At 52.6% G+C, this 21,497-nt stretch overlaps 1 protein-coding gene and 2 long non-coding RNA genes across 7 annotated transcripts in view; 2 read left to right on the forward strand and 1 right to left on the reverse strand.

Moving 5' to 3' along the window:
* IQSEC1 (IQ motif and Sec7 domain ArfGEF 1) overlaps positions 1-21,497 on the forward strand; it is a 470,459-nt gene that overhangs the window by 187,616 nt on the left and 261,346 nt on the right. The window lies entirely within an intron of this gene.
* On the reverse strand, positions 3,194-5,185 carry LOC123606048. The gene is made up of 2 exons (XR_006716066.1): positions 4,928-5,185; positions 3,194-3,696 (listed from the first exon to the last, which is right to left on the reverse strand). It is a non-coding gene; the product is annotated as an uncharacterized LOC123606048 (long non-coding RNA).
* LOC123606039 overlaps positions 21,142-21,497 on the forward strand; it is a 4,379-nt gene continuing 4,023 nt past the window's right edge. The window contains exon 1 of the long non-coding RNA XR_006716056.1: positions 21,142-21,280. This is a non-coding gene — a long non-coding RNA (uncharacterized LOC123606039). The remainder of the gene's footprint in view (positions 21,281-21,497) is intronic.

Below are 21,497 nucleotides of genomic sequence, written 5' to 3' on the forward strand. Positions count from 1 at the left end.
CCTTCTGCCCTCATCTCTTCCTGCGGTCACTGGCTGGGTTCCAGGCACACTCCTGCCCCAGGGCCTTTGCACTGGCAATGCCTTCTGCCTGGCTCACTCTTCCCCCCGGACACCTGCGTGGCTCCCTCACCATCAAGTCTTTACATAGTTTCATCTCCTGGGGGCCTTCCCTGACCAGCCTGTTTGTACTTGCAACATTAACCCCTTCCCCTGAGAGGGTATTTCTATCCACAGTGCCTGTCACCTTGTGCCAGATTTGGTTTACTGTCATCCCCCTCACTGGAAAGTGGACATCCTGCAGGCAGGCCTGACCCAGGGCAGGTGCTAGGAGCTCTTGCCTGCCTCTGGCAGACCTGGATTATTTCCACCCAGCCTTGAGGGATGTGGTCTTTAGTTTGGATGGAGGGCCCATTTCAGTCTCCAGCTGCCTTAGCAGTGCCCTGAGCCCGGGGTAAGTTCTGGAGGGCTGCACAACGCCCAGCTCACCCGGCAGCCCCTGGTCTCTTCCCTCCATTGTCAGAGCCAGGAATTCCGCAGCCTGGCCCAGTGCCCAGCCCCCGCGATGCTCCGCTGATTCAGCGGAGGGGAGCACCTACTTCCTGTGGGCCAGGGACTCTTAGCCCCGTTCTTTCCCTTTTGCTCTTTGTAGATCGCACAGCCCCAAAGCAGGCCCCAAGCCTATCATCCTCCAGAGACAAAAACAGCCGGTTTGTGCCTCCCTGGCCACCCCTGCTTGTCCACTCAGGACTGGCCTTGGCCCTGTTGTGCCCTGGCTGCCCAGGACCTTGACAGGTGGCATCTCAGAGCACGTCAGCTTATGGGTGCACAGCTCTGCGTAGGGCCTTGGTCCCTGGGGCAGCAAGCACCTTATCCCTACAGGTGCCAGGAGGGTCCGTGCAGAGTAGGGTGGTTCATTCAAGTCGTGTCATGCGTCCATATGTCTGTCTATCCTTTCAGTAAATAGTCACCAAGCAGCTGTTCTCTGCCTGGCCCTGCTGTGTATGCTGGGAACAGGATGAAGCCCTGTCCCGATGGGGCCAGCCTCCCCTCTCCAAGCCTTAGGGCCCTCCTGTGTCAAATGAGAATAATAACATTGGCTTCCCAGGAGGCTGTGAGGAGTACATGAGACAGATATAGAACAGAATCAACAAATGTTTTCTGTCAAGGGCCAGACAGGAAATACTTTAGGCTCTGTGGGCCATACAGTCTGTCATCACCACTCAATTCTGCAGATGCCCCAGCCATTGACGACATGTCAACGGTGGGTGTATGGCTGCATTCCAGTGAGACCTTAGGAAAACAGCCGGTGGGCCAGATGTGGCCTGGGGGCCGTGGCCTGCTGGCCTCTGGTGCAGAGTGTCTGGGATGGGCGCAGAAGGGACAGCTGCTGCTCTAATCATGGCCGATGATGATGGTGGTGATGCTGTCCTCCTCTGGGACCCAGGACTACAGGAAAGTTGCGGTCTGGGGTTGCAGAGTGCTGGGGCAAAGCAGGCACGAGGTGAGCGAGATTTCAACAGCACCGCGTTCTGCTTCCATCTGTTTAAGCCTCATTTAGTCTGTCTGGGTTTCCCTGGAGCCGCGTTTAATCCCTAACAGGGCAGGGTAAGTTCTGGGAGAAGGGAGAGCTAGCACTTAACTCACGGCCGAGGTCGGCCAGGAGGCCCCACAGAGGCGGCTGATCTCACCCTGCCTGGTGCCACCACTTTGAAGCAAGCCTGGGCTGTGCCCTCGGGGGCAGCTGAGTGCAGGCAGGGGCCCGGCAGTTCTCATGCGTCCTGCTTTATTGCCCGAGAGACTCCTCCGCTGGCACTGTCTTTTTCCCTGGTGCTCCGAGATCCCTCTGCTCATTGCTCTATGCAACCCTGTCTCAGATTGTGTTCTAAATTCTTCTTAATTAAATGTTTGCCTCCTCCCTCTAGACTATGAGCAGCTCCTCCTTCGGGAAGGGAAGAGGAAGAATTAACATTAATTGAATGTGTGCCACGTGGAGGCCTTGGGGACGAGGAGTTCAAGGAGACCAGAGAGGTCACATGCCTGCCCAAGGGCACACAGATTAAGAGCCACGGAGCTGGGATCTGGAGTTGGGACCCTCCCTCGCTCCGTCGCCCTGCATGCGCTCTGTCTCATCCTGACAGGAGAGGCCAGGCATGAGGAACACAAGTTGAAGTCAGAGAGGCTGGGGCTGAGAATGCCTGCTCCCACCAAGCGTCAGGTTGCTCATCTGTAAATGGGACACAGCGACGGTCACCACCTCTCAGAGTGATCCTAAGGATCCAGTGAGGTCTGGAGGGAGGGAGGAAGAGGGACAGAGAGTCCTCACCCTGTCTCTTGGGGCCCGAAGGTCACTACCCCGCTGGAGACTGCCCAGTCAGCCCCATGCACACCCTTCTCCCTGAGCTGGAGTGTTAGCGGCAGGCCCTTGTGCGTTATGTCCTCACACTGTCCCTGTGCCAAAGGAGTGCCTTCCAAAGAGCATGCCCCCGTGGCCAAAAAGAGTTCTGAAAGCCTTCCTAGGAAAGTGGGGAGCAGGAAGGGGTCTGCTCTTTGCCCCTACCCGAGTCATTGACCGGTTCCCAGGTGGGCCCACAGAGAACCCAGGAAATGGTACTTAGCTACAAGGTGGGGTGTGATGGCCTTTTGTGCTGACAGAGAGGCCAACAGAAATGCTGTGCTGTGCTGTGCTGTGCTGTGCTGGGAAAAGCAAAGCCCACGCCACGTTGGAAAATCAGGGTTCCAACCCACTCTTTTTTTTTTTTTTTTTTAATGTTTACTCAGTTTTTGAGAGACAGACAGTGAGTGGGGAGGGACAGAGAGAGAGGGGGAGACACGGAATCCAAAGCAGGCTCCAGGCTCCCAGCCGTCAGCACAGAGCCCGACACGGGGCTCGAACCCACAGACCGCAAGATCGTGACCTGAGCCGAAGTCGGACGCAAACAGACTGAGCCACCCGGGCGCCCCCCAACCCACCCTTAATCCTGGCACCCCATAATCAGCCTCATCGTCGTCCAGCGTGATCAGTATCCCTACCACCGCCCTCGTCCTGTGCCCGTCGGAAGCCAGACTGCCCCACACGTGCACTGTGTGAGGGTCCAGTTCTCTGGGTCCCTTTCGAAGGATGGGGTTGGAGGGACCAAACAATGTGCTCACGTGAGGAGGTGCTTTTTATTTTCCATTTCCTTTTTAAAATCTACATAACATAATATTTGCCATTTTAACCATTGGTGTGAGGTGGAGAGGCATAAGTAACCGTCCCCACCATCCACCTCCGGAACTTTTCCATCTCCCCAAACTGAAACCCTGTCCACATTAAACACGATCTCCCCAGGCTTCTCCCCCGCCGCCCCCCGCCACCGCGGCGCCTGCAGCCACCATTCTGCTTTCCGTCTCTGAGTTTGATGACTCTAGGGACCTCATGCGAGTGAAGTCATGCAGTGTGTGTCCTTTTGTGACGGGTTCATTTCACTTCGCATAATGTCCTCAACGTTCATCCACGTCGCAGCGTGTGTTGGAACTTCCTTCTTTTTTAGGGCTGCGTGATACTCTATCGTATGGCTCGGTCACGTTTTGTTCTCCCCGTGCATCCATCGTTGGACACTTGACTCGTTTCTGCCTTTCAGCCACTGTGAATCACGGTGCTCTGAGCGTGGTGTAGAGATGTCTCTTTGAGACGCTGCTTTCCATTCTTCCGGGTACCTGCCCGCAAGAGGAGTGGCTGGATTGTAATGATAATTCTATAGTAAGTTTTTCGAGGAACCGCCCTGCCGTTTCCCACAGCTGCTGCACCAGGTTACGTTCCACCAGCAGTGCACGCATTTCCCCCGCATCTTGCCCAGTGCTGTTCTGGGTTTTGGTAACCGCCATCGATTGGGTGCGAAGTGGTATCTCATTGTGGTTTTGGTTTGCATTTGCCCAAGTTGAGCATCTTTTCATGTGCATTCCGGTCGTGTGTATCCGTTCAAGCCCTTCATACGTTTTTTTCATTGGGTTGGGTTTTTTTCTTGTTGAGTTTTAACAGCTCTTTATTCTGGATCTCAATCCCTTACCAAATTCATGATTTACCAATATTACCTCTCATTCCGTGGATTTTCTTCTCACTCTGTCGACATGTCCCCTTATATACAGAAGTTTGTACTTTTGATGATTTCCGGTGTAGCTGTTTTTTTTCCCTTGGGTCCTGTGTATGTTTTGTCTCTGACTGCTTTAGTATTATATCCAAAAAAATAATAATTGCCACACCCTGGTGTCATAAAGTGTCATAAAGCTTTCTGTATGTTTCTTTCTAAGATTTTTATAGTTTCAGTTCTAATGTTTAGGTCTTTGATCTGTTTGAATTAATTTTTTTTTATGGTGTGAAGTTTGGATCTGACTTTATTCTTCTGCATGTGGAATCCAGTTTCCATGACACCATTCGTTGAACACTGACCTTTCACCCTGGAGTGGTCTTGGCTCCCTTGTCTCAGACCATTTGACCGTGTATGTGAGGGTTTATTTCTGGGATCTCTGTTCTATGCTGCTTTTGTAAAGTTTTATTGGAACATGGCCACACCATTCACTTATGTATTGTCTACAGCTGCTTTGGAGAGAAAACAGAGTCAGAGTAGCTGTGACAGAGAAAGTCAGGCTCTGGGGGCAGCTGGGTGGCTCAGTCGGTTAAGCATATGACTCTTGATTTTGGCTCGGGTCGTGATCTCTTAGTTTCGTGGGTTCAGACCCAGCATTGGCTCTGTGCAGAACCAGCTTGGGATTTTCTCTGCCCCTCCCCTACTCATGCTGTCTCTCTCTCTCTCTCTCTCTCTCTCTTTCTCTCAAAATAAATAAATAGACTTTAAAAAGAAAGAAAGAAAGAAAGAAAGAAAGAAAGAAAGAAAGAAAGAAAGAAAAAGAAAGGAAAGAAAGAACATTAGACTGCCAAAGGCAATATTACCATCTGACAATATGGTCCAGTCTCCTCTGCCTGCATGGCTCTGGGACGTGAGCTCCCTGGATGGCTTCTTCCATGTTCCCCTGGCAGGCAGTGCAAGGTTCACCACCTAGTAGGTGCTCCACCACCTAGTAGGTGCTCTGCCAGTGGTGTGGGTTTGTTGCCTTCTGTTGACCGGGAGGATTTTCAATGGCCTCTGCCTTGGTACACTTCCAGACACATAGTGGCAAAGACGTTAAAGTACTACAGGACCTCTCATTCATTCCCCTAGGGGCCCTTCGTTTTTTCCCTGGTGGCCCCTCCTTCACGCCTCAGGACTTCTCCTTCCCTATTGATTTGGCTAGAGGAGAAACTGAGATGCATAGTTGAACTATTTCACAGCATCCTGGAGGCTCCCTGCTGCACCAGATGTTAGCCTTTTAGTTGCTGAATTTGGGGAAAGTGGGGAGCAGTTCCAGGCGGGCAGCCAGGCAGTGGGAGGGGCTCAAGGCAACTTACCAACCAGACAAGGGTGTTTTACTGGTTAACAGTACCGTGAATAGCACTGAGGCAAAGGCCTAGAGCAGGCCATGGTCCATGGGCAGTGCCCACGCCAGGCGCCTGGCCCCGGCCACTTGTTGGGGCCACAGATGCAGTCACAGGGGCCAATGTGTTCTGACAGCCTCCAGTCCAGGTGCTGGAGTGTTCCACTCCCCAGCGCCTCTGCTGGCGAGACAATGCATTACCGCCCCTGCTTTACAGATGAGGAAATATGTTCAGAGATTTATCTGCGGTCACAGAGGGAATGGGGACACCCCCCCGGGGACATCTTGGGGGTCCAGACCCCTGAGGGACACTGTGACTCAACCCCATTTCTTGCAAGACTCCCATCCTGAAATAGGGCCCCGCCGAGCACCCGGACAGGTAGAATGTCCTGGAGCAAGAAGGGAGAGGACTTGGCCACAGGAACAGGAGAGGGAGTGCAGCGGGGATGGGGGAGGGGAACAAGCTAAGCCAGGCCAGGCCCACATAGGCAGCAACCGGACGGTCGGAGGATTTCATTGCCCACTCAACCATGGCACACCCCAGCTCAGAGATCATCTCTTCTGGCTCCCTTTAAACAATAGAAAGAAATCCAAACCTCCTGGCCTTCAAAGGCCTCACCGAGCTGTCCAGCGCCTTCAGCCCACCTGCCCAGCACCCTCAGGGCTCGCCCCCGCCCCCACCCTGCCCCCCTACCCCACTAGCTGAAATACCACCTTCTCTCCAAATCTCCCCGGTGCTTGGCCCTCCTCTTTGGCACTCCACCATCTCTTCCGGGTCACACGTTCTGAAATTTTTTATTTTCAAAATGTCAAACCCATGGAAAAACTGGAACAACAACATGATAAGTCCTCCTATAGAACTTTGCCTGGGTTCCCCAACTGTCAGCATCTCCTGTGAGTGGCCACTGCATCCCTCCCTGGGAATACACACCAGTCTATACCTTTTGCCAACCGGCAGGCTGTAGATGCTGTGACAGCCCACCCCCCCCCAACACCCGAGCACAGGGCTGCCGTCCTGGGAAACCTCACCTAGGAAAAACGACACTAACTCAGTAACTTCATCCGCAGCATTCAGGTTCAAAAAACAACACAGGAAGTCATCCTCTAGATGACCAATTAAGGCTGTAACGGGGCTGACGTGCCTTTTGGCCAGTGTTCCCAGCCCAACGGGCGCGCCTGCTGACTCTGTTTGAGGTGTATCCTGGCAGAACTGTTTTGTGCATCGTCAGGTACACACGAGCATGCAGCTGGTGGCGCTCTGCATACATCTTCCTCTCTCATAAATAGAATTACACTGCGTGCGTAATGTTTTGCAACTGCCTTTGTACTCCCGGAACTTTTCCACATGTCATCCTGTGTCCCTCAGCATATCTTTGCCAGTCCCCCACGGAAGCTCACGTCCAGCTTGCTTTCCTTTTATTTGACCAGCCCTCGCCACATCGGCAGCGTGGCCGGCTCCCCAGGGAGCCCCCTTGCTGCCAGCAGCCACCCCCCCCCATCCTGCAGGAGACCCTAAAACTCCCAGAGTGTTGAGGTCTCGTGCCCTCGCCGCCACAGCCCCCAGGCCGAGGACAGCGTCCAGCTCCGTAAACAACACCAAAAGGCAACGTTTGAAGGATCCTCGTTCTGCACCGTGCTCTCCTCTGGGTGCTGCGCCTGCTGGTATTTCTGTAATCCTCCCACACCCTCCGAGGTGGGCAAGCATTACATTCACTTTACAGATGCACACGCCAAAGCCCAAAGAGGTCACCGAGGTGGTCAGTGTCACAAGGCAGTAAGTGAGGTTGGCTCTAGGGTCTGTGCATTTAACTACTGCCCCTTCGATGTGAAACCAGCTCAACTGAATTGAACCCACCCACCCCAGCAACCAGCTTCAGTGTTTGTCCTGTCGCTACTAGCCCCTGCCTTCTTGCCTCACCCCCAGACCCAGGCAAAGGGGCAGCCCACCGGGATACGTGTCTGCCTCCATCGCCTCCTCCAAGCTGTGTGACCAAAGCTGGCTACCCGCCGTCTCTGAGCCTCGGTTTTCTCACCGTGAGTGGGGCTGGCAGTGGGAGACCCTGTTGTGGAGGCTGACCTTGGGCAGCACCCCACCGCTCCAGGTGAACAGTCAGGAGCCTGATAAGAGGGCGTTCCCTCCCCCAGAGAGCCCTGTGGGGCCCAGCTGCCTGCCACCCAGTGACTGATGTTCAGCTGCTGCAGCCCGAAGCCAGAGCAAGTTTATGATGCTCTAGCTGGTTTTTAATCACAGCAAGATGAGAATTTGGCAGATTCAGACACCGATTCGTGCGACAAACATTGTCTGGTGTCTCATTTGTCTTTCTCTGGCTTCAGTGGTGATGCCGGGGGGGGGGGCTTCCACTCTGGGGAGCACCCCCCCCCCGAAGTCCCTCAGGCCTCTTCCATCTGCCCATGCCTACTGAGCACCAGCCCCAGCCTTGAGGGAGAGGGACGCAGGGACTGGCCTGGAAGGGATCTCGGAAGCCCCTGCCAGGAGGCTCCCTCCGTCTGAGCGTCACTGCATGCCTGGCACAGCCCACCTTCTGCTGGGTTGACTGTCTGGCCCACCCCCCAGGGGTGTCACCGCCTAAGAGGCTCTGTATCTGCAACGGCAGATGCTCAGAGGTGTCCAGATCTCCTCCACTCAAGCGTCGCCTCCTCAGGAAAGTCCTCCCTGACCACCGTAGACAGACTGTTGCCTTCATGGCTCTCAGGGCTGGGGCAGAGTTTTCCCCACTCTCTGTCTGTCGGTTGTCTGTCTGACCACTGACAGTGGTCACCATCACCTGCATGGCACTTGACCCATGCTGGGGACCCTGATAGGACATTTACGAGTGTAAACAGTCCCAACAGCCTCACTCTTCGGACGGGACACAGAGAAATTCAGGAGTTGCCCCAGGCTACACAGCTCAGAAAGAGCCAGACCAGCTGGTAACGTGTGGGCATTCCTGGTCTGTGCCACACTCCTCAGGGGGCGAGGACCCTGGTGGGCACTCCATCGGCATTTGTGAACTGTTTCCCTGGCAAATGCTGGTCCACGTGCTGGGGGCCTGGGAGGAAGCTGTTAACTCTGTGCATCATGGACACAAGAAAGAGACGGGGGCGGGGGGACAGCAGAAGAGGGATGGCATGTCAGCTTTGCCACAGAGGCTGAGTAAAAGTCCATCTGGCAGATGGGCAGAAGGAAGGGCAGCCCAGGCAGGGGGAACAACATTTGCAAAGCATGGCAAGTGCAGGAAGCCGCGATGAGAGTGGAGGGCCACCCATGTGTAAAGCACAAAGGTTGGGGAACATGGCAAAAACAAAATCACTCAGTGTACTAGACAGCTCAGGCTGATATGACAAACCACCACAAGCTGGGGGCGTAAGCAACACACATTTATTTCTCACAGTTCTGGAGGCTTGGGAGTCCAAGGTGAGGGGGGTCAGTGAGGTCAGTTTCCGGTGAGTTCTCTTTCTGGCTTGCACGTAGCCGCTTCTTGCTGTGCCCTCACGTGCCTGAGAGAGGAGTGGGGTCGTCGGTCTCTCTTTCTCTTCTTGTAAAGACTCTAATCCCATGGGGGCTCCACCCACATGGCTTCATCTAAGCCTGTTTACCTCCAAATACCATCATATTGGGGTTAGGGTTTCAACATATGAATTGTGGGGGACACAAACCTCCAGTCCATAACACGCGGCTGTATTAAGCAGAAAGAGTTGTAATACAGGGGGTCAGGAGCCTGCCGACATCACCAGAAAGTCTGGAGGTACAGTCCCTCAGGAACCAGCCCAGAGCAGCACTGCAGAACTGGCCCGGATCAGCCTCAGCCTTCCACAGTCACGAAGGTGGGGGGTCAAGAGGCTGGCGCTGGGCCCCCAGATGCTGCTGGAGGAAAAGCCAGACCCTCCTCCCAGACACAGGAGATGAGGCATAAGAGCAGGGAAGGGCCTGGGCTGGGGAAGCGGGGCGAGCAGCGGGGCATATTGACCCATGACTATGCGAGGTCCCTGAAAAGCCCAGGGAAGGACATCCCAAGCCCTCGCTGCAGGGAATGAGCTCTCTAGCCTCTGCAAGGCAGGCAGGAAGTTGGTGTGGATGCTCTCCCTCTCCAGCACACCTCCCTGGGTGGTGGGGGCCCCAGATTGCTTTTTTCCTTCCGTGCTTCCTGGGCTCTCCAGTCCCCCCTCTGACACTTCTCTGCTCAGGGATGACAGCTGAGCGGGTAATTCCCCCCAGCCATCCTCATTGTTCACTGCAGGGCCTGCTGGCTGTTCCCTGAGGAAGCTCTTTAAGACGATTCATTTGCATCTCCCTTTATCCGGTGCCCTGCCCCACCCAGTGTAAATCTCCAAACCCACTGCTGTAGAAGCAGAGCATAAATCTGTCAGGCCTCTGCAGCTGCGGCGGTGACCGTGGCTCTGCGTGTCCCAGACGCTCGGCAGTCCAGGAAGTGCCTATGGCTGGGCTGTCAGGCAGCTTTTCGGGTTCAAGAGACAGGAAGAACTTTGGCCAAAATCATCCCAAGAGGATTAGATGTGGGGTGAGGGTCAGGGCGGCCTAGTGCAAGCGGGAGCCAGGCCAGCACGACGGGGGCTCAGGAGAGGAAATGGCAAACAGGCATGTTGCCTCTGTTGGAATAACTCAGCCACAGGTGTAGGCGTTTTCCAGGTGACAAAATATTTCAAACCTCGGGAAAATAAAAAGAGCCTAGGGGCACCTCTGTGGCTCAGTCAGTTAAGTGTCCGACTCTTGATTTCGGCTCAGGTCATGATTTCGTGGTTGGTGAGATTGAGCCCCACATCGGGCTCTGTGCTGCCAGCACGGAGCCTGCTTGGGATTCCCTCTCTCCCTCTCTCCCTACCCCTCCCCAGCTCACACACACACACACACACACCACACACACACACTCTCTCTCTCTCTCTTTTTCTCTCTCTCTCAAAAATAAATAACCATTAAAAAAAAACTAAAAGACAAGAGCTTATACTTACATGGCACTGCCCGTGTGCCCAGAATCATTCTAAGACACTGAATGAACCCACCCACCATCCAGATTAGCTGGCATTTATTTTATTTTATTTAAAAAATTTTTTTTAATGTTTATTTTTGAGAGAGAGAGACAGAGACAGAGACAGAGACAGAGCATGAGTGGGAGAGGGGAAGAGAGAGAGGGAGACACGGAATCTGAAACAGGCTCCAGGCTCTGAGCTGTCAGCGCAGAGCGTGATGCGGGGCTTGAACCCACGAACCACAAAATCATGACCTGAGCTGAAGTCTCACACTCAACCAACTGAGCCACCCAGGCGCCCCAGAATAGCTGGCATTTATATTGTGCCATAAAAGGGGGGCAGGGAGAGGAAGCTAGTACTCTGGGGCTGCCCCCGCCCCTGCCAGGGTGGACGGTCCCTCACACATGTATGTGCATTGGCCATAGAGTCCCATGCATTGGAGGACCGTGGCAGACTGTGTCAGTACCCTACGCCCCTGCAACCCACGCTCTGGACATGCCCTTCCACAGTTGCTGTCGAGAGGTCTATATCCATGATCAGAGAGCCCCAGAGGGACATGTTAGCCCTGTGACCCCTGAACTTGGAGGAGGCCACTCCCTCCCGACCTGCATCCTGTCCATTGTCACTCACATTGACCTTCAAGACGTTTCCCAACTCGGGGGCTATCACCTGCCGGCTCCTCTGCCTCAACCCCAGCAGAGGGGCTGTGTGGTCCAGAAGTTACCGTTTCATTTGTGGGCTTTGCACAAATTCTATCAGACGGCACTTACCTATTTAGCACCGTGCCCTGTTTGGATCCCTGTGGTGTTTTCAATCTTTGGCCGCGCTAAGAACGCCTGGAGAGCCTACACGCACATGCAAAGGTGTGTCCCATGGCTTCTCGACCTTGCAGCCATTCGGCTCAGGATTCTAAACTCAAGAGGGCTATGTGTCCACCCTGAGCTGGTAAGGGAAGCTCCCACCGAAGGCTGAGTCAGCAGAGGAGTGAGGACATTCCCTCAGAAGGGGAGTGTTTGCAGGAGGGGAGATGGCTGTGCGTGGCTGCCTGGTAACACAGGGAACACGCTCACCGCAGCCTGGGGACTGCAGACCGGAGGGCGGTGTGGGCATTTGTAACGAAGGGGCCCCCGAAGTGTCCACAATTCTGACCCATAATTCTGCCTCTTGCAATGCTCCTGAAGGATCTCCTCGTAGACGGAAACGAGGAAACGGCTGACAACATAGCTCTCGCACCCCCAAGTGTCAGCAAGAACACTGCTCTCTGAAAATAGAGGTTTCCGTTCATGATTTACATCCCAGCCACATACTGGTGTTGAAGGGAGTGGTTAAAAAGGAGAACGCCTGGGTGGCTCAGTCGGTTGAGCATTGACTCTTGGTTCTATGTCAGGTCGTGATCCCAGCATCGCAAGATCGAAGCCCCACACTGGGGCTCCACGCTAAATGTGGAGCCTGCTTAAGAGTCTCTCCGTCTCTTCCTGTGCCCCTCCCTGGCTCCTGCTGTCTCTGTCTCTCTCTCTCTCTTTCTCTCTCTCTCTGTCTCTCTCTCAAAAAACAAAAGTAGAGTTTTTTAAAACATGAGGCAGAAGGATGCTCATGAAACAGTGGTCACGAAAAAGCTAACACAAAATGCCTTGAAAAAACGACCAGTAGAAAATTCACAAAAAGACAGAGTGGTTCATTCCAGGTGGTGAGATTATGGGTGACTTTCGTTTCGTTTGTACTGTGCTGTGACTTTCTAGGTTTTTAGAATTTAAAGGCTGTAAGGTATCAGTGGCAGCATGAGGGGCTGGTCCCCTGGGCTCACTGGGTGAAGGACCCGGGAGCTTGGCTGCAGGCTGTGACAGGCCAGGCTGGCACACGGCGTGGGGAGGGACGGGTCCCTCGCGTGTCTTGCTGAGCCACATTCTGAGGCCAGCTGGCAGCGAGCCAAGGGCTCCATCATCTCGTCGTCCGTGGCCACGGGGGCTTACCTGGAGTGACAGACCCAGCGGCTCAAAGTTCTGGGAGATCAGGCAGTCAGAGGCAGAGTCCTAGACCTTGAGTGGAGGTCCTGGCAAAACCATACTGTTAAGAAAGCACTGACCACCCTGAGGCCATATTTGGGGTTCCCTCTTGATGTTGGGCAATGCTTCCTCTTGGAACGTGAGTAATGGAACCCCTCTTTGGTCCTAATCCTGTGATATCTGTCACCTACCCGCTGTGTGGCCTTTGGTGAGGCACTTGACCTCTCGGAGCCTGTTTAGTTCCTTCGTGCATAAAACGGAGACAGTAAGTCTCACGTGAACTGATTCCTGGGAAGATTAAACAAGTAGGAAGCATCTAACTGCCCGCTGCCTTTACTTCTCTGAGTGATTCCTAGAGGGCCTGGACTTTGCCATTAGAGTGGGAAATGGTGTTGCTTTTCTCTAGCCACTGCCCTGATCAGCCCTGGCTCATCTTTCTTCTGGCTCCTGGATGCCCTCTGGGGTCACACGGAGGCCCCGAGGCCTCTGTTCCCTGGTGGCCACACCTTCTTCACATCAAAAATGGCAAAAGCAGCGAGGAGTGGCCAGGCATCTGCCAGCTTTGTGGCATCTCACATGTTCACCGTTGCTTTGGGCTGGCATTTCATTAAGATGTAAGCCTTCCCATAAAACCACCCGACTCTTCAACTATTTTCATCATTTCCGCTAACTCCGCACGGCTGGTTAGCTTTAATGGGCCACGGAGCTGGCATTGGACATCTCTTCTCAAGCAGATCTGAGATGATGTATTTGGGAGAGGTGGATGCACCCGTAGGATTGTGAGGGTGTGAACTCCAAGGCCTCGAACTTCCATAATGGCTGTTCCCCCCCACCCCCAGACGTCTGTTCGGCCACTGGTTTTATGAATGTGTTTGGAGTGTGTACTCGGGGCCCAGCCACGCTCCACGGGAGTGGGAAGGGGACTTCATCTGATGCGGATGAATCGGGGGCCCATGGGCCGCAGCCCCCTGTAGGAGGCACCAGGCAGTGCAGATCCGTGGATTCTCCCCCCACACCCACTCATGTGCTCACAGCGGGTTAGCCCGCTGTGCCACAGGGAAGCAGCGTTGCCCCAGGGTTAAGGGCATGGCGTGGTGAAGGCTGAATCCCCTGCCCAACTCCTGCTGCTGTGTGTGACTTTGGGCACATTACTTGGCCTCATTCCCCGGCACAATTTCGTGGAGCTGTGCTCAGGATTAAATGCGTAAAGAGCTCAGAACCATACTTGCATATAGCAAATGCTAAAAAAAAAAAAATGGAGACTGATTACCCCAGGCCAGATGCTGGGTTCCAAAATAAGAAGGGTCCTGTGCCCCAGGAGGTGGCATGGGGGTGGGGAGGCAGACACACGATGCAGAGTCACAGTGGAGGTAGGGTAGTGGGGGGAGGTGACAGGGTGGGTCACAACGGGGTGTGGGCAGCGGGGGCGCCGGGGGTGGGTCACAATGGCATGTGGGCAATGGGAGTCCCGGGTCCCCTTCCAGGGACTGCCCACCTGGTGGGGAAGGAATGAGCCGGGTGGAAACACTCTGTTAACACCCTCTCTTTCCTGTGCACCCACTGGGGACCAGACCTCAGCCGGTGGATGTCCCTCTCACTGTGCCACCCACTACGCCACCAGAGCTCTCCCCTACGTCCCTCTCCCCCCCCCTGTCCCCCCTCTGCCCCCTCCTCCCTTCTGCCCTGGCTCCGGACTCACCTGCTCTCACTGGCCACAGGTGCAGGCTCCATCATGGCCCCCTTCCCTTCATGTCTCACTTTGGCCACCTCCAGAAGCGGACTTGATACTGAAAAGATCAAGTATGAAAAGCTGAAAAGATACTTTGTATGATATCTATCTTGTAAAATCTACTGAGACTTAACTCGTGACCTAACGCAAAGACTGTCTCAGAGAAGGTCCCGCGTGCCGTTATTGTTGGGTGGGGTCCCGTGCCCGTCTGTTAGATCTGGCTGGGCTACCGTGTTCTTCAAATCTTCTGTGTCCTTACTTACCTTCTGTCTGGTTGTTCTGTCCATTATTGACAGTGGGATATTGAAGGCTCCAGCGATTATTATAGAACTATTTTTCCCCTCAGTTCTGTCGATAATGGCCTCTCATTATGTGTGTAAATGTTTATCATTTTTTTCTTCTTGCTGTACTGAACCTCTTAATTCATATAAAATGTCCTTCTTTGTCTCTTGTAACATTTTCTCAAATTTTCTGCATGACTATCTTCTTTTGCATTTAGTTGATTTTTTTTTGTAGTGAAACATTTTAATTCCCTTCTCATTTCCTTTTGTGTATGTTCTGTGGCGTGTGTGTGTGTGTGTGTGTGTGGTTGTGTGTGGTTACCATGGGATTGCTTTTAACATCCTAAAGTTACAACATTGTAGTGTCAATTTATACCAGCTTAACCTCAATAACACATGAAAACTCAGCTACTTTACAGCCCTGACCCACGCCTTGTCAGTGTTTAATCAACGTTAATTTATGGACACAGAGCATGAACACAAGAGACAAGACACAGAATCTAACAGCTACTCTTACCCATGAACCAGCGCGAGATCGTTACCTCTTCACGCTGTCTAAGTCTGTCAGTTGTTAATGTCACAAAATTACATCTTTATGCATCTTGTGTCCAAAAGCATAGATGAATAATTAGGTTTTTAAATATATCAGTCTCTTAACATAGAGACCAAAAAGTAGAGCTACAGACCAAAGTCATAACAGTACTAGCGTTCATAATTGTCTGTCTGTTTACTTTTACCGGAGATTATTTTCTTCAGAAGGCTTCGAGTTACTTGTTCAGTGCCCTTTCATTTCAACCTGAAGGACCCCCTTCACTGCAGGGCCGGTCTAGTCATCGGGGCAAGGCTTTCAGCTCTGGTTGATCTGGGAATGTCTTCATTTCTTCCTCATTTTTGAAGGACAGTTTTCCCAAATGTAGGATTCTTGGTTGACAGCTTTTTTCCTTCAATGCTTTAAACACATCAACCCATGCCTTCTAGCCTCCAAGGTTTCTGATGAGAAATCTCCTCCCAACCTTATCAGTGAAAATATGATGAAAAGCAATCTTCCTCTGAGCTTTAGAGATGTTAATAATGAGCCTTATCGTGTTTTACACAACACAACATTTCCTTATATGTTTAAGCACCATTTTGAGACCAGGAACTGGGTATTTTAAGTGTAGAACATTACGAGCCAAGTGTAGACTATACAAGCCAAAATTACAGTTTTCTAAACTTGAAGTGAAAAGGCCACTGAACCATCTTATAGATTTTGATTTCTAACAAAGTAAATATCAATCTTGAAAAGCCCACACAAACAAACAAAAAGCCCATTGGGGGGTCTTTTTTTTTATTGAGTAAAGGGGTTTTGGGAATAAAAAGTGAGGAAACCACTGTGGTCTCAGACATCCCCAGCCATGATTGCATAATTGGCCCACTTCTTGCTCTGCCCTCACAAAGCCCCATTGTGAAGTCATGGCAAGACCTGTCTATATAAGACCCTGGCTCGGCTCGCTGTTTGGTCTTTACAGCCCAGGAAGCTTTGGTGACCTGTCGGCCTTTGACCCTAGCTAGTTTGATTTCGACTTCTCTTTTTTTCATTTTGTTTATTTTATTTTTTTTATTTTCACTTTTCTTTTTTCTCTACTCCTTTTCTCTCCCGAATTTTTTTTTTTTTGCCTTTTTCTGTTTTTACTTTTTTCTTTTTTTCTCCTTTTTTAGTTTTTCTTTTTCTCAATTTTTCTTCGTTTCCTCCCTTCATTTTCTTTGTTGTGTGTGTGTGTGTGTGTGTTGTGTGAGTGTGTGCACGTGTGTTTTTTTCATTTGTTTTTTTTGTGTTAGCGTTTTAGTACAGTTAGTATAGTTCATATTGTTAGTATAGTTCATATTGTTAGTATAGTTCATATTGTTAGTTTAGTTCATAAGCATAGTATTGTTAGTATTGGCAAATTTTGTAGGTTGGTATTGTTGGTTAGCATAGTCCGGGTAGTTAGCATTATTTAGCGTTAGTATAGTTAGTAGGTCACCATGCTTCAGGGGCGTAAGGCCATTACCTCTGGTGAGGAGGACATCTGTATTTACGAGCTCCCCGAGACCACCAGTGACGGCAGCGTCCCCACGATGAAGCTGGCCCCGCACATCCTAACCGGAAAGCAGTCTGATGTGAAGTTCATCAGGAAAACCCAGAAGGACCCCGCTGGCCTCCAGGGACTTTGTCGTGAAGCCCAGAATATGAAGACCTCAAGTCACCCAAGTATTGTCAAGTCACTCGAGGTGATCAACACCAAGGAAACGTTAGTCCTCCTTTCAAAATATGTACGCAGAGACAACCTGTGTGAGGATTTTCCGCACCGTGGCCAAGTGACGGAGGAGGTTCCAGACAAATTCTGCCAGCTGTTATCGGTTGTGGAGTACTGCCACCAACAAGGTATGATCGCAGGGTATCAGAAGCTGGAGACACTGCTTTTTGGGAAGAAGCTGAAGGTAAAACACACGGGGGTTGGACTGAGCATCCAGTTTGCTGGCTACAAACTCCACACTTTCTGGGACAGCCCCCCTTATTCTGCCCCGCGACTCTTCCTGCAGCAAAGGGAGGACACCCCTTCCGCAAACGCTTGGAGCCTGGGGGTGGTTTGGTACTGCTTGGCCACCGGGTTTGAGCCGTTTGAGGGGGAAGTCTTCTGGGAAGCGGAACGAAATCTCGACAACAGGGAACACAATGCTTTGATTTTCATGTCCCTGGAGAGTGAAAACATGTGGTACACGTTGACCACTATCCAGCCCACGATCTGCACACCAACCGCAGTCCGCTGCTGGAGCTCCATCGCGACCTGTTCCAGCACAGGCCTGTCCTCAGAGCGGAGTAGTCTGACCTCCGAAGGGACCAGCATAGGGACCACGATTAGCGGGCCCAGATGCAACTCACCAGCCACAAACTCCGACACCAGCAGTGAATACAGGCAGCCAGGAGAGGATGTCCCTAGAGCCAAAAAATCAGGTTCTCAAACCTCTGGATAAATTCAAAACTTTGTTCAAAAAGAACAACAAAGTAGAACCCAAAGAAAATGCAAATAAATGAGAGCCATAAGAGAGCCACATGTCCGTGCCTTTATTTTATTTTGTTTTTTAACTTTAAAGGGACTTAAATGTTTGTTTTGAAACAGAAGGGACAGTGCGAGTGGGGGAGGGACAGAGAGAGAATCCCAAGTCTACTCTGTGCTATCAGCTCGGCTCACAAAAACAGATGGTTGACCTGAGCAAGACCAAGAGTGGGACGCTTGAGCCACTGAGGCCCACCCAGGAGCCCCGTCCCTCGTTTTAAGTGCAGGGAACGATGCTGAGCTCCAGGAAGCCCGGGGACATGGCACAGGAGATTGGCCAGGGCGACGGGTGGGACCAGATCCAGAACAGCTTCACAGGCTGGAGGAGTGTCGGTGGGATGGTGACCTGCTGGATTTGGAGTTGTAGGAAGCACAAGGTGGAGGTGGTGAAGTTTTGGAGTGATGGGGGGTTCGTGGGTCTGGAGCCGATGACCAAGGAAGAATTCGTGAAGAAGTCTTTGGTGCAAAAAGGTGATTTTATTAAAGCACGGGGACAGGTCCCATGGGCAGGGAGAGCTGCACTGGCGTCATGACGGGTAGCTCGTTATATACCCTCGGGTTGGGAGGGGGTTAGGGAGAGAGCCAGAATTCCTTGGAGACCCCATTGGTCACAATGGGGTATGGGCAGCGGGAGTCCGGGGGGTGGGTCACAATGGCAGTCCGGGCACACGGGAGCCTGGGGGGTGGGTCACAATGGGGTGTGGGCAGCGGGAGCCCCGGGGTGGGTCACAATGGGGTATGGGCAGCAGCGGGAGCCCGGGGGGTGGGTCACAATGGCGTTTGGGCAGTGGGAGCCCCGGGTCCCCTTCCAGGGACTGCCCACCTGGTGGGGAAGGAATGAGCTGGGTGGAAACACTCTGGATATCACCCTCTCTTTCCTGTGCACCCACTGGGGACCAGACCTCAGCCGGTGGATGTCCCAGCTCTCCCTACCCCACCCTCCCCCCTCCTGTCCCCCTCCTCCCTTCTGCCCTGGCTCCGGACTCACCTGCTCTCACTGGCCACAGGTGCAGGGTCCATCATGGCCCCCTTCCCTTCATGTCTCACTTTGGCCACCTCCAGAAGCTGACTTGGGTGACCACGCATAGCAGGCTCTTTTTGCCCAGAGGTTGGCTCAACAGTAATCCACTTGTCTCACTGGAAAGTCTTAAGACACCACATAAAACCAAATCATGGCTCTGTGCCCTCTGTATACATGACAGAGAACCCCAATATAACAGACTGGTGAGGAAGGAGGTGGCGTGAGATCAGAGGGTCCCTAGTAATGGCCCCCGAGTTGTAACTACTGAGAGGCTTGTCACCTCTGGGTCCCCCAGGAGATTCACTCCTCTCTCCCCTTCATCCCCGACCAGAAACACTCCAGATTTGTGCCAGCAGACTGGTTGACTGTACTGTGTTTTAAAGGACAAGGAGTGCATAATTCACTCATTTCTTCACTCAACAAACACGTTTACATGATGGTATATATGGTGTGGAGGTTCCATGGGGCACAGGACCCAGGTCCTGCCCTTCAGAGCTGAGGCCACCGCGAATAGGTAAGGGAGCGTGGAGTGCAGTTCCAGAGTCAGGTTCGGATCGCAGCTCTACCGCTGAGTCGCCGTGTGACCTTGGGGAAGTCACTTAACCTCTCGGGGCCTCAGTCTTCCCACCTATAAAATGCATACACTAGTGATGCCTGCCTCGAGGACAGCTGTGAAATTGAAATAAGGTCATTTAGAGAAGCTCTGGGAACGCTGCCCAGGGCAAAGTGCGGCAAGTATTTCCTGCTCATTTAGCGGCCATTACTGAGCACCTACTATGTGCCAGGCACCAGGGATGCAGCAGTGATGGAGACACTGATGGGGTGCTAGGCCCCGGAGGGGTAGACAGGTGAGCAGTGCGGAATACCCAGGAGACCCCAGGTGTGGGAAAGCAGAGGCTCCTGGGGATCACACTCCCTCCGCCTTTCCTGCCCTGAACCTACAGCTGCTGGCCCCTCCTGCTCACCTGCCAGCCAGACCCCATTGTGCTGCTGCGCATCTGGGGAGCGCTTTGCCAATTGCCTGCCTCAAAGGTGCACTTGTCCTAGCTCTTGCCAGCTGGGGGACCTCAGGACACTGCCTTGGCCTCTCATCACCTGCTTTCTTTCTGTGAGGGAGGACCCAGCCCCTTCCACGGGGGTTCAGCGAGGAGCAGGGGACAGAGTGGGTGGCATCCAGCCAGCAGGGTCAGCTCCTGCGGTGACCGGGAAGCAGCTGGTCAGCTTTAAACACACCTGCAGCTCCCCTGTGGCTCGCGGAGCCTCGTGGTCTGTGGTCTGCAGAGGCGGCCCAGGGCGGGTGATCTATCTGTGCCCCAGGTGTGGTGGAGGGGGGTTAATTAAAAAGGTGGCTGGGAGATGAATTTCTGGAAACACAAATTGGAAACCAGTGGAAGCTACTGATCTGCCTAATGGGAAGCCGATGGTTTCTGAGCGTGCAGACAGCTCTGGCTCAGGCGGGTGGCAGGAATCGATGTGGCCCCTTCCCCGAGCTGATCGGCCCCAGGTGCACTGGGAACATGGGTCGGGGAGGGGCCGAGGAGGTGCCATAGAGTTCTGTGTCTGAACCTTCCACTTCTTGGCTAATGAGAACATCCAGGGCAGAGGAGACCCCGCGGCTTTCTGTGCCTGTGTGGACCCCAAGGCTCTAAGTTCCTGTAAGGTGGCCTAATGCTGCTGCTACAGAAATTCTCTTTTGAGGTGTTTGTGAATCCCAAGCCCTCCCACCACTGAAAGTCAAGTCTGGAACTCTAAAAAGGAAGCATAGGGAGGGAGGCCACATGGAGGAGAGGAAGGGTTCTATACAGGTTGCTATATGTCCATGGAGCCCATCCTTTCTCTGCCTCCAAGTCCCTCCCTTCTTCTTCTCTCACCCACTCCCCTTTCTCTGTTATAGCCGAAATTGGTCATAGCCCCGTGGAAGAAGAAAGATGCCTGATGTGTCAGTAGGGAGGCGAGGGATCCTTTTGAGGCATGCCCAGTGGGAGGACTTTCTTTTTCTTCCGGTTGAGTCTAGTTTGTCTTCACTCTTTGAACACTTGGAGACAGGAATTAATTCCCCTGGTCACTGTGTCACTCATTTGTCAGCTCACTCGGCTGCTCACCACATCCATGTGTTCCCATCTTTATTTAGCTCAGCCTTTTTTTTTTCAAGCAAGAAGGGAGATTTCTTAGGAGAACATAGACAGCCCAAGGACAAGCAGAGAATAGAGTAGCTGGTCCTCCCCAAAGATGGGAGCCAGCAACTGTTTAAGACATGAGAAGCCAAGCCTGCTGTATCTTTTGGCCATTCTGGCGTCACACATTCACTCACCTCTGCTCCTCTTTGTACATCACTAGACCCTTCCATCTTTTAAATCTCTTGGCTTCTCTCCGTTTCCACTGCCATGACCCTAGTGTAAAGTACTTTTCTTTTTTTTTTGCCTGGGAAACTGAGGCAGCCTCCTGAATTTTCTCCCGAATCCCACCCTTGCCCATTTCCAATCTGTGTCTCTCACTACAGCCAGAGGGATTTTTAGAAATGAACAGTTTATTCAACAGATTTCACTGATCCTAGGAAAGACGTCAAACTCATAAGCACGGTGTGGAACTGGATTACCCTCCCCCCCATTCGGTGCCCTGTATGGAAGTGCCCTGCTCGGTTGGAGGATTATACAGCACGGCCCATGTTGTCCTCAGGCATGGCAGAGGGGCTGCTGAACAGTGAAAACAGATGTGAGCACACGCGTTAAGAACCAGTGAGTAATTTACCACTTTTCTTTTCCTTTTTCCACCACAATGGCAATATTCCAGATAGAGACAGACTGCTCTGTCAACCTGAGTGCAGAGGGGAGAGGAGACGAAGGAGAGCCACATGTGCATGTAGTCTGAGACATAAAGAAACTTTATTGTAGGCCACTGAGATTTAGAGAATTGTGTGTTATGCAGCGTAACCCATCCTAACCTAACCGATAC

Source organism: Leopardus geoffroyi, chromosome A2 (assembly GCF_018350155.1).
Source record: "Leopardus geoffroyi isolate Oge1 chromosome A2, O.geoffroyi_Oge1_pat1.0, whole genome shotgun sequence".
Lineage (NCBI taxonomy): Eukaryota > Metazoa > Chordata > Mammalia > Carnivora > Felidae > Leopardus > Leopardus geoffroyi.